Source organism: Gossypium arboreum, chromosome 12, assembly GCF_025698485.1.
Source record: "Gossypium arboreum isolate Shixiya-1 chromosome 12, ASM2569848v2, whole genome shotgun sequence".
Taxonomy (NCBI): domain Eukaryota; kingdom Viridiplantae; phylum Streptophyta; class Magnoliopsida; order Malvales; family Malvaceae; genus Gossypium; species Gossypium arboreum.
This window is the reverse complement of record NC_069081.1, coordinates 95,956,972-95,967,836: the sequence shown is the minus strand read 5'-3', so window position 1 is coordinate 95,967,836 and position 10,865 is coordinate 95,956,972. Positions and strand designations below refer to the sequence as shown.

Below are 10,865 nucleotides of genomic sequence, written 5' to 3'. Positions count from 1 at the left end.
TTTGATCAGTGTTTTCATCGTCTAGGCTGAATTATTGTTGTCCACCTTTTGTTCTTCACTGTTGTCGTCACTACTTCCTCATTTTTCCTCCTCTATCACCGCTATGGTAATCAACCACCAATCTTGTCGCCATGATGAAAGTAGATTTAATTTTATTTCAAGACAATTACAACCATAACAAATTATTCATTTTTCAAATGAGAATGATATTCCATTAGAATAAACTGATAATAATGATGAATCTTGTCAAGAATTAATAAGAAGTAAAAGGATTAAAAAGGTCAAAGATTTTAGACCAGATTTTATTATGTTTCTTGTAGAAAGAAAAGGTGAAAAAAGTATGTTCAACAAGATACCTTATTGTTATAATACGTAATCTGATCCTATTACATTTGAAGAGGCAATAAAATCTCAAGACTCTGCTTTTTGGAAAGAAGCAATAAATGATGAGATAGATTCAATAATGGAAAATCAAACTTAGATCTTAGTTGATCTTCCACCGGGTTCCAAACCTATAGGTTATAAATGGATCTTTAAAAAGAAAATGAAGGTTGATGGAAACATTGATAAATTTAAAGCAAGGTTAGTAGCCAAAGGTTTTATACAAAAATAAAGAATTGATTACTTTAATACCTATGCTCCAGTAGCAAGAATTGCTACAATTAGACTTTTAATATCACTTACCTTAATATATAATTTGGTTGTTAACCAAATAGATGTTAAAACTGCATTTTTAAATGGTGAATTGGAAGAGGAAGTGTATATGGAACAACTAGAAGGTTTGTTGTTCCAGGACAGGAGCATAAGGTTTGTAAGCTTATTAAATGTAACATGTTTTTAGGGTTAATTGGAACAGTGGTTTTGGGACCATAATCTGAAGTCAAAATATTTATTTTATTATTTTATTAAGGTTTACAGTATGATAGAATGTTCGCGTGAAAATTTCGTAAAGAAATTTTACCGTTTGAGTGGTTAACTCGGTAAAAAGGACTAAATTACGTAAAGCGTAAAACTTGTGTTCTATTAGCTAAAAGAGTGAAATAGCAATAGAACACTAAAGTAAAAGTCCTTATGTGGATATTAACCCACTAATTAGTTAGTGGAAGATTTGGTTGGCATTGTTGTAAATTGTTTTAAATTGGAAGGTTAATTAGGTAAATTTGGAAATAAGGTTAAATAAAAGAGAACTAAAATTTTCACTCATCTTCATCCTATATTTTCCACTGAAATTTAGAAACAAAGAAATCCATGGATGAGCTTTGAAGTTTTTGTAAGTGATTTTTTACCTGATTTTTTTTAATAATTTTTACGTTTTTAAGCTCGTTGTAGCTTAATCTAGCTAGCCCGTATCTCCGTTTTCGAAACTGCTATAGATTTTGAATAATGTCATTGTTGAATACTTGAGTGTTTAAATGTTTAATGATAGATTATGAAGGTTAAATGATAGATATCCAAGTTTTGTTATGTGATTTTTGATAAAATTGTCAATTAGGGATTAATTTGTGAAATTGTAAAATTTTATGGTTAAATGTTTGAATAAAATGAAAATATGGGCTGTTATGAAGCTATAAAAAAATTGGCTAGCATGGGTTGTCCTTAAATTTCATGAATTTGCAATTTTACGAGATAAAGACTAAATTGTAAAAGTGTGAAACTTTAGGGGCAAAAGCATAATTTTGCCAAAATATGTATATAGTGTCAAATTGAATAGAAAGGAAAGTTAATATGTTGAATTTGATATTATATATAGATTAAGATAAGCAATTACCGAAACTAGATCGGGGAAAACGAAAAGTGGACGAATAGTCGATAATTTTATTTGAGCGACATGAGGTAAGTTCGTATAGCTAGAACCGGATTATTAAATACATGTAATTGTTTAAAATATATGTGTATAAGTTGAATGAATTATCCACTTGAAATTCGAATTGCTGATTATATGATTAAATTGTTGTTTACATGAATGAAAGAGAAATGCTACAATTGTTATATATTTTACATGGGTTCGGTACGATAATATGCATTAGGTATGCAAATTGAGTATTTAAATGTATATACTTAATTGAATTGAATATAATATGATTTGAGAAATTGAATATAATATGATTTGAGAAATTTAATTATTGATCATTGAATGCTTAAATGATGAAGTTGGATTATTATCGAGCCCCGTTTGAACCGTAAGAATTTGTTAGATACGAGTGACATGTCGCTAGGGTTACCGTTTTGGTCGAGGTCCTGCATTTGTTGCGAACTTACCATAGCTTATCGATATATCAGCTCGTAAGAGCTTACTGTTTTCAGCTCGTTAGAGCTTACCGATTCAGCCCATATGAGGTTATTGTTTAGCTCGATAAAGTTTATTGTTCAGCTCGATAGAGCTTACCGTTTCAGCTTAATAGAGCTTACTGTTTATCAGCTCAGGAGGAGCTTACCAATCATGGCTCGAAAGAACGAAAAGGATAATGAATTGACGGATTACCGATAAATACACTTAGCATGTATCACCTGAGTATCTATCCAAATTCTATGTAGTTCAACGGGCATAATTACTCTTACCAATCATATGAATAAGCTATGTTGAAATAAATGAATTAATATTAAAATGGATATATTACTATTGATACGGATGAATTACTGTTGATGCAGATAAATTATTATTATTACTGATGAATTACTGGTTATACGGATGAACTACTAGTTATATGAATGAATTCTAGTTTATACGAATAAAAATAAATTGTCATAATGTTATGTGAATTACATGGTATTGATGTTATTTGATGAATTAAATATGGAATGAAGTTATATGTACTTGATATTGAACATTTACTGTTTTCACCTATGGTGACTTGATGTTTACATCGATATAATGATACTAATCTATTGATGATTTTATATGCTTATACATTGGGCAAATTTGGTTGGGTTGTATTGAAGTGGTAATATAGGTTATAATGACGTACGAACAAATGTTATACGTGAATCGAGATATAGGTGGTTTAACTATATATATGCCCATTAGTGTGCAAAATACAGAATATTTGATGTTATTTCCATGGTTCAACGGACAAGATAACGGTATAAGAATTGAAATGATAATATGAATCAGTTCAGGTATATGTGACACGCTCGACAAGTAAGTAATATTTAATAATTTCATATGATACGTAAGTGAAAACCGCTGAATACACACATGAATTATTAGGGTGTTATTGTAATATGTGTTAATTTCGATAGAGCTGATTTATATGTATTCATGCTTATCTAATTGTGAATTAATTGTTAAATTGTATATAGTACACACTAGTCATACGAGCTTACTAAGCTTATTAGCTTACTCTATTTATTTCTCGTATTTTATAGTGATTTGAAAGTTCGCTCGGGTTGGAAGTCATCGAAGATTTCATTACACTATCCAGAAGTTGAATTGGTATTTTTGAACTCTTTGAAATTGGTAATATGGCATGTATAGGCTAGTTGACTAAATGAGATGTGTAAGTTATTTTAGCTATTGAAGCTTATATGTATTGATGTGTTTAAGCCATGTGATTTGGCTTAACTTGGTTAAATCTTGGGTTATGTTTATGTGTACTAGATATGGCATGTTTTAGTAAGTAGTTAATGGAATGAGGATATGCAAATGGTATGGATATGTGATGGAAATATGGATCGAAACTATTTGAATGATAGTTGGTACTTGGATGCTTAAGGTTGAATTATTGAATAAGTTATATGTGTATATTGACTAATGAATCATATTGGTTTGGAATATGTATGAATGCACAAATAGAATTGATTTGAGTATATAAATTTTTGGTTTTGTAATGGCATATAATGTGCATTTGAAATGGTTGTTTTGATTTCCAAATTAAATAAAAGTATGGTGTTATATGTGAGCTTAGGTGATTGAAGTTTGGGTGAAGAAAAGTGGCCTAAAACAAGCCTATTTCTCGTCTACACGGTTGAGCACACAGACGTGTGACTCGACCATGTGTCTGCTAAAACTTAGCTAAAATAAGTCAGTGAGTTACACGGCCTAGACACACGGGCGTATCTATTAGCCGTGTGTGGCACACGGGATGAGACACGAGCGTGTGGTCGGCCATGTGACCCAAGTCAGTATGTATGCCCTATTTCTGCATGGCCTATGATACGGGCCATGTGAGGCACATGGCTTAGGCACACAGGCGTGTGACCTTTGTATTCAAGAAAATTTTCTAAGTTTCCCAAAGTTTTCAAATGTTATCGATTTAGTCCTGAATACATGTTTTAAGTTATTTATACTCGACTTAAGCATGTTACAAGTGTAAAATGCATGACTTTGATTGAAATGAGTTGATTTAATGAAAAATAAATGTTCTGAATTGTGCTACAAGTCCGGTAATGCCTCGTAACCTATTCCAGCGATGGGTACGGGTTAGGGGTGTTACATTTATTAGTATCAGGGCTACGATTTAGTCATTCTAAGACTAGCGTAGCATATATGAGTCTAGATATACATGCCATATTTAACCTGTGATAGTGTGATATCTCCTGACTCTGACGAGAATTGTTTTAATTAGACAGATGTGTTTTCCAACCGAGCTAATTTTGATAGTAATGAATATAATACTCAAATATTTGAGTAAAATTTGTTTATGATGAGTTGAAACTCATAAAGGTATGAATGATAGTTTATAACATTATGTTATTGATAAATGTTATGTCATATGCGAATATATGTGAAAGTCAAATTATGAGGCTTTACGACCTTCATCCCCTTACCAGTATAGATTTATAATGAAATTTACTAGATTAGGATTGAATAAGTTCCCAAGTGTGAAAATCAAAGAGTTCAAGGATAGAATGATTTATAACATGGTCAGCTATGAGAATGGGTTAGCAAGTAAACACTGTTCTGAAAGAGATGACAGATTGCTCAGAAGATCATTCAGATTACGCAATGTCGCTGTTAAAGAAGAAATTTACTTCAGTTAACTGAATTATTCAGGTATAATAATTAAAGAAAGTATTACCAGAATTTCTTCTGAATTGATTTTCATTAATGGATGAGATAATGTGGGATTAGTGATGACAAGATTAGACAGTGAAATAATGTTTGAATTGTATTGATAGCTGAGTGCATGATTATAGTTGAAGTAAATTACGATGATTTCTCGTAGGTATTCTATGTGTAACTATATATTTTCAGATGAAATTCTTATCATATGATAATGTTAACTAAATATACTGATATACAAAAGCATTGTTGGGTTGTTTGGGTTATGATCTGCATTATTCTATCTTTTTCTGGTATTCTATTACATTGTGTTGATAGAAGGTCGATGGTAAAATCTGTATGATGTTAGTATTCTGTTTCTATTGGTTATTATTCTGTTGAACAAACTTGAAGATTATATTGCTTCTGTTACCGTTGATTCCAGTGCATATGAGTGATGCTTTACTTCTGGATTTCCTCTGAGACATTATAGAGATATTTACCATCTAATATGGGTACTTTCTCAAAAAGTTCAGTATAGTATTATATTTGGGATTATAGTATCTCGGTTTTCTTATGATTCTATATGGTTATCTGTGAAAAAAATTTGAATGGATATAATTATATTTACTTCGATTATAATTTCTGGTTTGATCATAGTAACGTTGCTATACAGATCTTGGATTTATAGAGGTTGTGATTCTGCATTGGTTGTTATTGGAACTATATTTGATTTTCACTTTTGTTTCAAACTGTATTATTGATAGTAGAGATCGACTCATTTGTTTAATCTGATTGAGTTATTCACTTGAAAGGTAATTGAATTTTGTATGCTTGAGTTTATCCATAGGTAAGAAAAATAAATCTTGTACGCTCATGAGTGAACAGACGGGTAGTTTGAATGAAGTGTTCATATTCTAGAGGACATGGTGTAGAATTATAACTATCGGATCAGATCTAATTCAGAAATGATATTGTAAATTAAAGTTATTCTGATGGATAAAGTTATTGCATTTATGAATTTTGAATGGTTTGATACTTGTTAATAAAATTATTAATTGTGGAAGGATTATGGATTAGCGATTGATTATCATTCAAGGAAAGTGATTGTAGTTACTTTAAGGGTAATAAGTATGTAGTTACTTTACCAGAAGGTGGTTCGATATTAGCTAAGTTAAAAAGCTAAATCGATGTTTATTCAGCAAGTCTGTGGGACATGGAAATAATGCAGTGAATTGTAAGTTAAAATAGTACAATGGGAGACGTTTCTGATTCAGAGTTTCAGATTAGAACCGATGATTACTTGTTGTTCTAAAACAAAGTTTGAGTACCGAGAAATCTAGAGTTTTTACAGCGATTGATACACGAAGCTCAAAGTAGTAGTTTGCTTATTTTTCCAGAAAAACAAGATGATTAATGATCTGAATTTGTTGTATCGGTAGACAAGTATGAAACGAGACATTTCTGACTTTACGCTTAGAAGTTTAAAGTATCAACAAGTTAAACTGATTGTTATATACCTTCGGGACTGTTACAGTTTGAGATGATATTTAAATGAAAAATAGGATCATATTATGATGGATTTTATATTGGGATTTTTCTTATCACCAAAAAAGAAAGGTGTTATCTGGGTTACTACCGAATGTTTAAAAAGTCTGTATATTTATTTCTATACGTACAGATTTCTCTTTTGATAGACTTGTTGAGTTATACATTTCAGAGATTTTCAGATTATACATCGTGTAAGTCTCTATTATTTTGGGAACTCAAGGTTTATATTGTGATTCTGTAGAAAACTACAGTAAATTTTGGGTACGAGGTTGAGTTTTAATACCGCATTTCATCTTCAAACTGATGGTTAATTTGAGAAAGTAATTCAGATTCTTGGAAATATGTTTTGTTACTATGTTTTAGAATTTGAAAGCAGCTGAGAAAGACATTTACTATTGGTTGAGTTTTCGTATAATAATGGTTATTAGATTAGTATAAAGGTGGCATTGTATGAAGTATTGTATAGTTGCAATTACCAAAATCCGTTGTACTGGATAGAGCTTTGTGAGAGAAAGATTCACTGAGTTGTTCTGATCAGAGAGATTGAAGAGATAGTGAAAGTAATTCGTAACCATTAGAAAGTAGTTTCAAATCGACAGAAAAATAATGTGAACTTGAAACGTAAAAACATGGAGTTGCAGTCAAAGGACTAATTCGTTGAGAAAGTATTGTTTTGAATATAGCGTTACCCAATTTAGCCTTAAAGAGAAGTTAGGTTTGCAATTTATAGGACCGTATGAGATTTATGAGAGAATTAAGCCAGTGTTTTATATATATCTACGTTGCAACGGTGTAATTAGATCTTTTGCATATAAATTCTCCTACCAATATTGAGATACATTCTTATATAAATAGTATAGTGAAGAACGGATCAGAATTTTAGCTCGAGAGATTGAAGAGCTGAATTTATTGCATTACCTGTTGCATCAAAAGAAGCAGAATAGTTCAAAAAATTTTTTTATGATGTACCTCTATGGCCTAAGCTAATTTCACCTATTTCTATCTGTTGTGATAGTGAAGCTACTCTAGCAAAGGCATATAGCCAAGTATATAATGGAAAGCCTAGACACATTAGATTAAGACATAGCTATATCTGACAATTAATCTCTGATGGAGTAATCACTATTAATTATGTGAGGTCAAGTGAAAATTTGGCGAATCCTTTGACAAAAAGTCTTGCTAGAGATGTAGTCAACCATACCTCAAAAGGGATAGGACTCAAGCCCACTAATTAGAGTCACCCATGACAGAAACTCGACTCAACGTTTGGTATAACGTCAAGTTTTGAGTTCAATGAGACAATGTACATCATTAGTATGCGACTATTAACATTATAAATGAATCCAATCTAAGATTAAAGTGCTAGGTACCCGTAATGATAAAGGAAAGATGAGTAATGTACTCTTAATAAACCCATAACATAAATATGTTAGAGTGTTATAATTATAGGAACACTCTTGATGTATGTGAGTAAAAGTGTGGCCACTTCTTAGAGCTCAAGGGCTTGGCTCTGATAGCACTCATGAAAAGAGGACACAAACACATGGCCATAATAGTGTCCCTGGATACTATACATTGACTGATGTTGAAATCATTTCGTGAGATGTGTTCGGTTCAAAGCTTAGTCTACTATGCATTTTCGATTAACTTTAGCATGTTTTCACTAAATGAAGGTTCATGATAAACCATAATTTATACATATTTTTCTCCCATGCTAAATACATTTATGGATGATTTCTCCTTAGATTTGGAGAATTCGATGCTTCTAATCCTTTAATTTCATGTTTGATACTTAGGTGAGCATAGGAGAGTAAAAAGAGCGAGAAACGGGCAAAAAATGGAGAAAATGGGCTAACGTGGGAAATAACATGGCCTGGACTTCCCTACACAGGTAGACCACACGGCCGTGTCTATTCAGCAGACTTTAAAATGGTTTGAAGCACTTGCATACCGGCGTGTCACACTGGCATGTCTCTGTCAGGCCCAATTCTAGTTCTAATCGGAAAAAGGGCACTTTAGAAGGCTTTGAGGCATTCTAAAGCCTATTTAAACACACTAGAGGAGGACAAAAGGGGACACACGAAGTAGGAGGCAAAGAATTACTCAAAGAAAGCCGACTGATCAATTTCAAAAGCCGGATTATCCTTCAAGACTAAAGATTTCCCTTCAATTTCCTTCAGGAATTTTTGGGTTTTCTTTATGTTTTGTTATCATTATTCTTTTGAGATGTTTTCTTTTACACTTATGAACTAAAACCCCTAAATACCTAAGGGGAATGAAACCTAAGACGGATCTTGTTATTATTTTCCGAATTATATGATAAATACTTGATTTGTTATTAATTTTGAGTTCTTAATTCTTGCTTTAATATTTCAGGATATTGATTTAAATATTGATGTGCTTATTCAGAGGAGCAAAAGTCCCTGTCTAATAGTAGATCTAGCATAATTAAGTGGAGTTGATTGCACCCCTAGACATAGGGCGACATAATTTTGCCGGATTAAGGTGAAACCTAATAAGGAATCCATAGATCGAGTTAATGCAACACTGGGGTTTTTAATTAGAAAGAGATTTCAATTAATCAACCTAGGGTTCGATGTTGTTAGTCTCGAGAGAGATAATAATATAACTTAGGGATTTCTACGGATCAAGTCAAGTGAATAAATCGTCTGATTCAGAGTCAAATAATAAGTGAAGTCTAGGTGGATTTTCTCTTGGGTATTGTCCAAATCAATCAGTTTTTCCTAAAAGTATTTCCCCAATTTACTTTCTGTGCATTCTTAGTTTAGTTAATTAGTTTAGTTAAAACAAATCCCCCTTAATTTTAGGCTAGATAATAAAAAGAAAGTTAATACTAGTACTTTTAGTTACTGCGCTATAAACTATACTACTGTTCAATAGGTGTGCTTGCCTTCATCGTGATAATAGTTAGTTTTCAAGTACAGTCAATTATAAATTTAAAACTTATCATGATTTAACGATCATCAAGTTTTTAACGCTGTTGCCGGGGAACTAAGATATTAGGAACACTTAATTTTTATCACTTTATCCATTTATTTTATTGCAATTTAAATTTTATTTTTATTTTTGTTAATTTTCTTTTATTTTCTTCTGACAGGTTTTTATAGTTTATGACTAGAAGAAACCCGTCAGGACCATTACTTTTTGACAGTGAGATTGAAAGCATAGTTCGCAAAAACTAAAGAGAAATAAGGTGAAACCTAAGAAACATAGAGGAAGGACAAGAGGAAGATATCCATAACACAACTGAGGAGATAGCTGAAAATCAGAATAATCAGCTTTCAGCTGTGGTTGCTGCAGGTCCAATAAATCAGAATCCTGCTTCTCGTACTATGTATGATTATGCTAAACCTACCTTAACAGGAGCCGAATAGAGTATAGTTAGACCTGGTATTGCTGCAAATAATTTTGAACTGAAACCTAACACAATTCAAATGGTACAACAGTTTGTTCAGTTTGATGGTTTGCAGGACGAGGATCCAAACACTCATTTGGCTATTTTTTTGGAGTTTTGCGACACATTTAAGATCAATGGTGTTTTTGATGATGCCATTCACCTTCGGTTGTTTCCCTTTTCGTTGAGGAACAAAGCTAAACAATGGTTGAACTCGTTACCACGAGGGTCAATTACTACTTGGAAACAAATGACCAAAAAATTCTTACTTAAATATTTTCCACTGGCTAAAATGGCTAAGTTAAGGAATGATATCTCTTCTTTTATGTAGATGGATCTAGAAACACTCTATGATGCATGGGAGAGATACAATGATCTATTAAGAAGGTGCCCTCACCATGGGTTACCACTCTGGCTACAGGTTCAAACTTTTCACAATGGCCTGAATCCTTCAACTAGACAGATGATTGACGCAGCTGCTGGTGGGACTATTAAAAATAATACACCTAAGGAGGCTTATGAATTTAAAAGAGATGTCATTGAATAATTATCAATGGCAAGTCATAAGCACAAAGCCAACGAAAGTAGCCGACGCTTTTAACGTCGAAGCGGTCACCATGCTATCAAATCAGGTAGAACTTTTAAATAAAAAAATTAATGGTCTGTGTGGTTCTACTCAGGTACATCCCGTGATGAGGTGAGAATCAAATGGAGGATGAGTACACATAGAATATCAATCCTTCAACCCTAGCACCGAGGAGGAACAAGTTCAATATATGGGTAACAATAATTCTAGGCCTTAAAATAACCCATATAGTAATACTTATAATGCAAGTTGGAGGAACCATCCCAACTTCTTGTAGGGTGGTCAAGGAAATCAAAGGCCACAACATCTCCCAGGTTTTCAACAACCACTTT

The 10,865-nt window shown here is 32.4% G+C and overlaps 1 non-coding gene across 1 annotated transcript; it reads right to left on the bottom strand.

The window, feature by feature from the left end:
* Positions 1 to 10,245: 10,245 nt before the first annotated feature.
* On the bottom strand, positions 10,246 to 10,352 carry LOC128285994 (small nucleolar RNA R71). The gene has a single exon (XR_008276541.1). It is a non-coding gene; the product is annotated as a small nucleolar RNA R71 (small nucleolar RNA).
* Between the last annotated feature and the right edge of the window lie 513 nt (positions 10,353 to 10,865).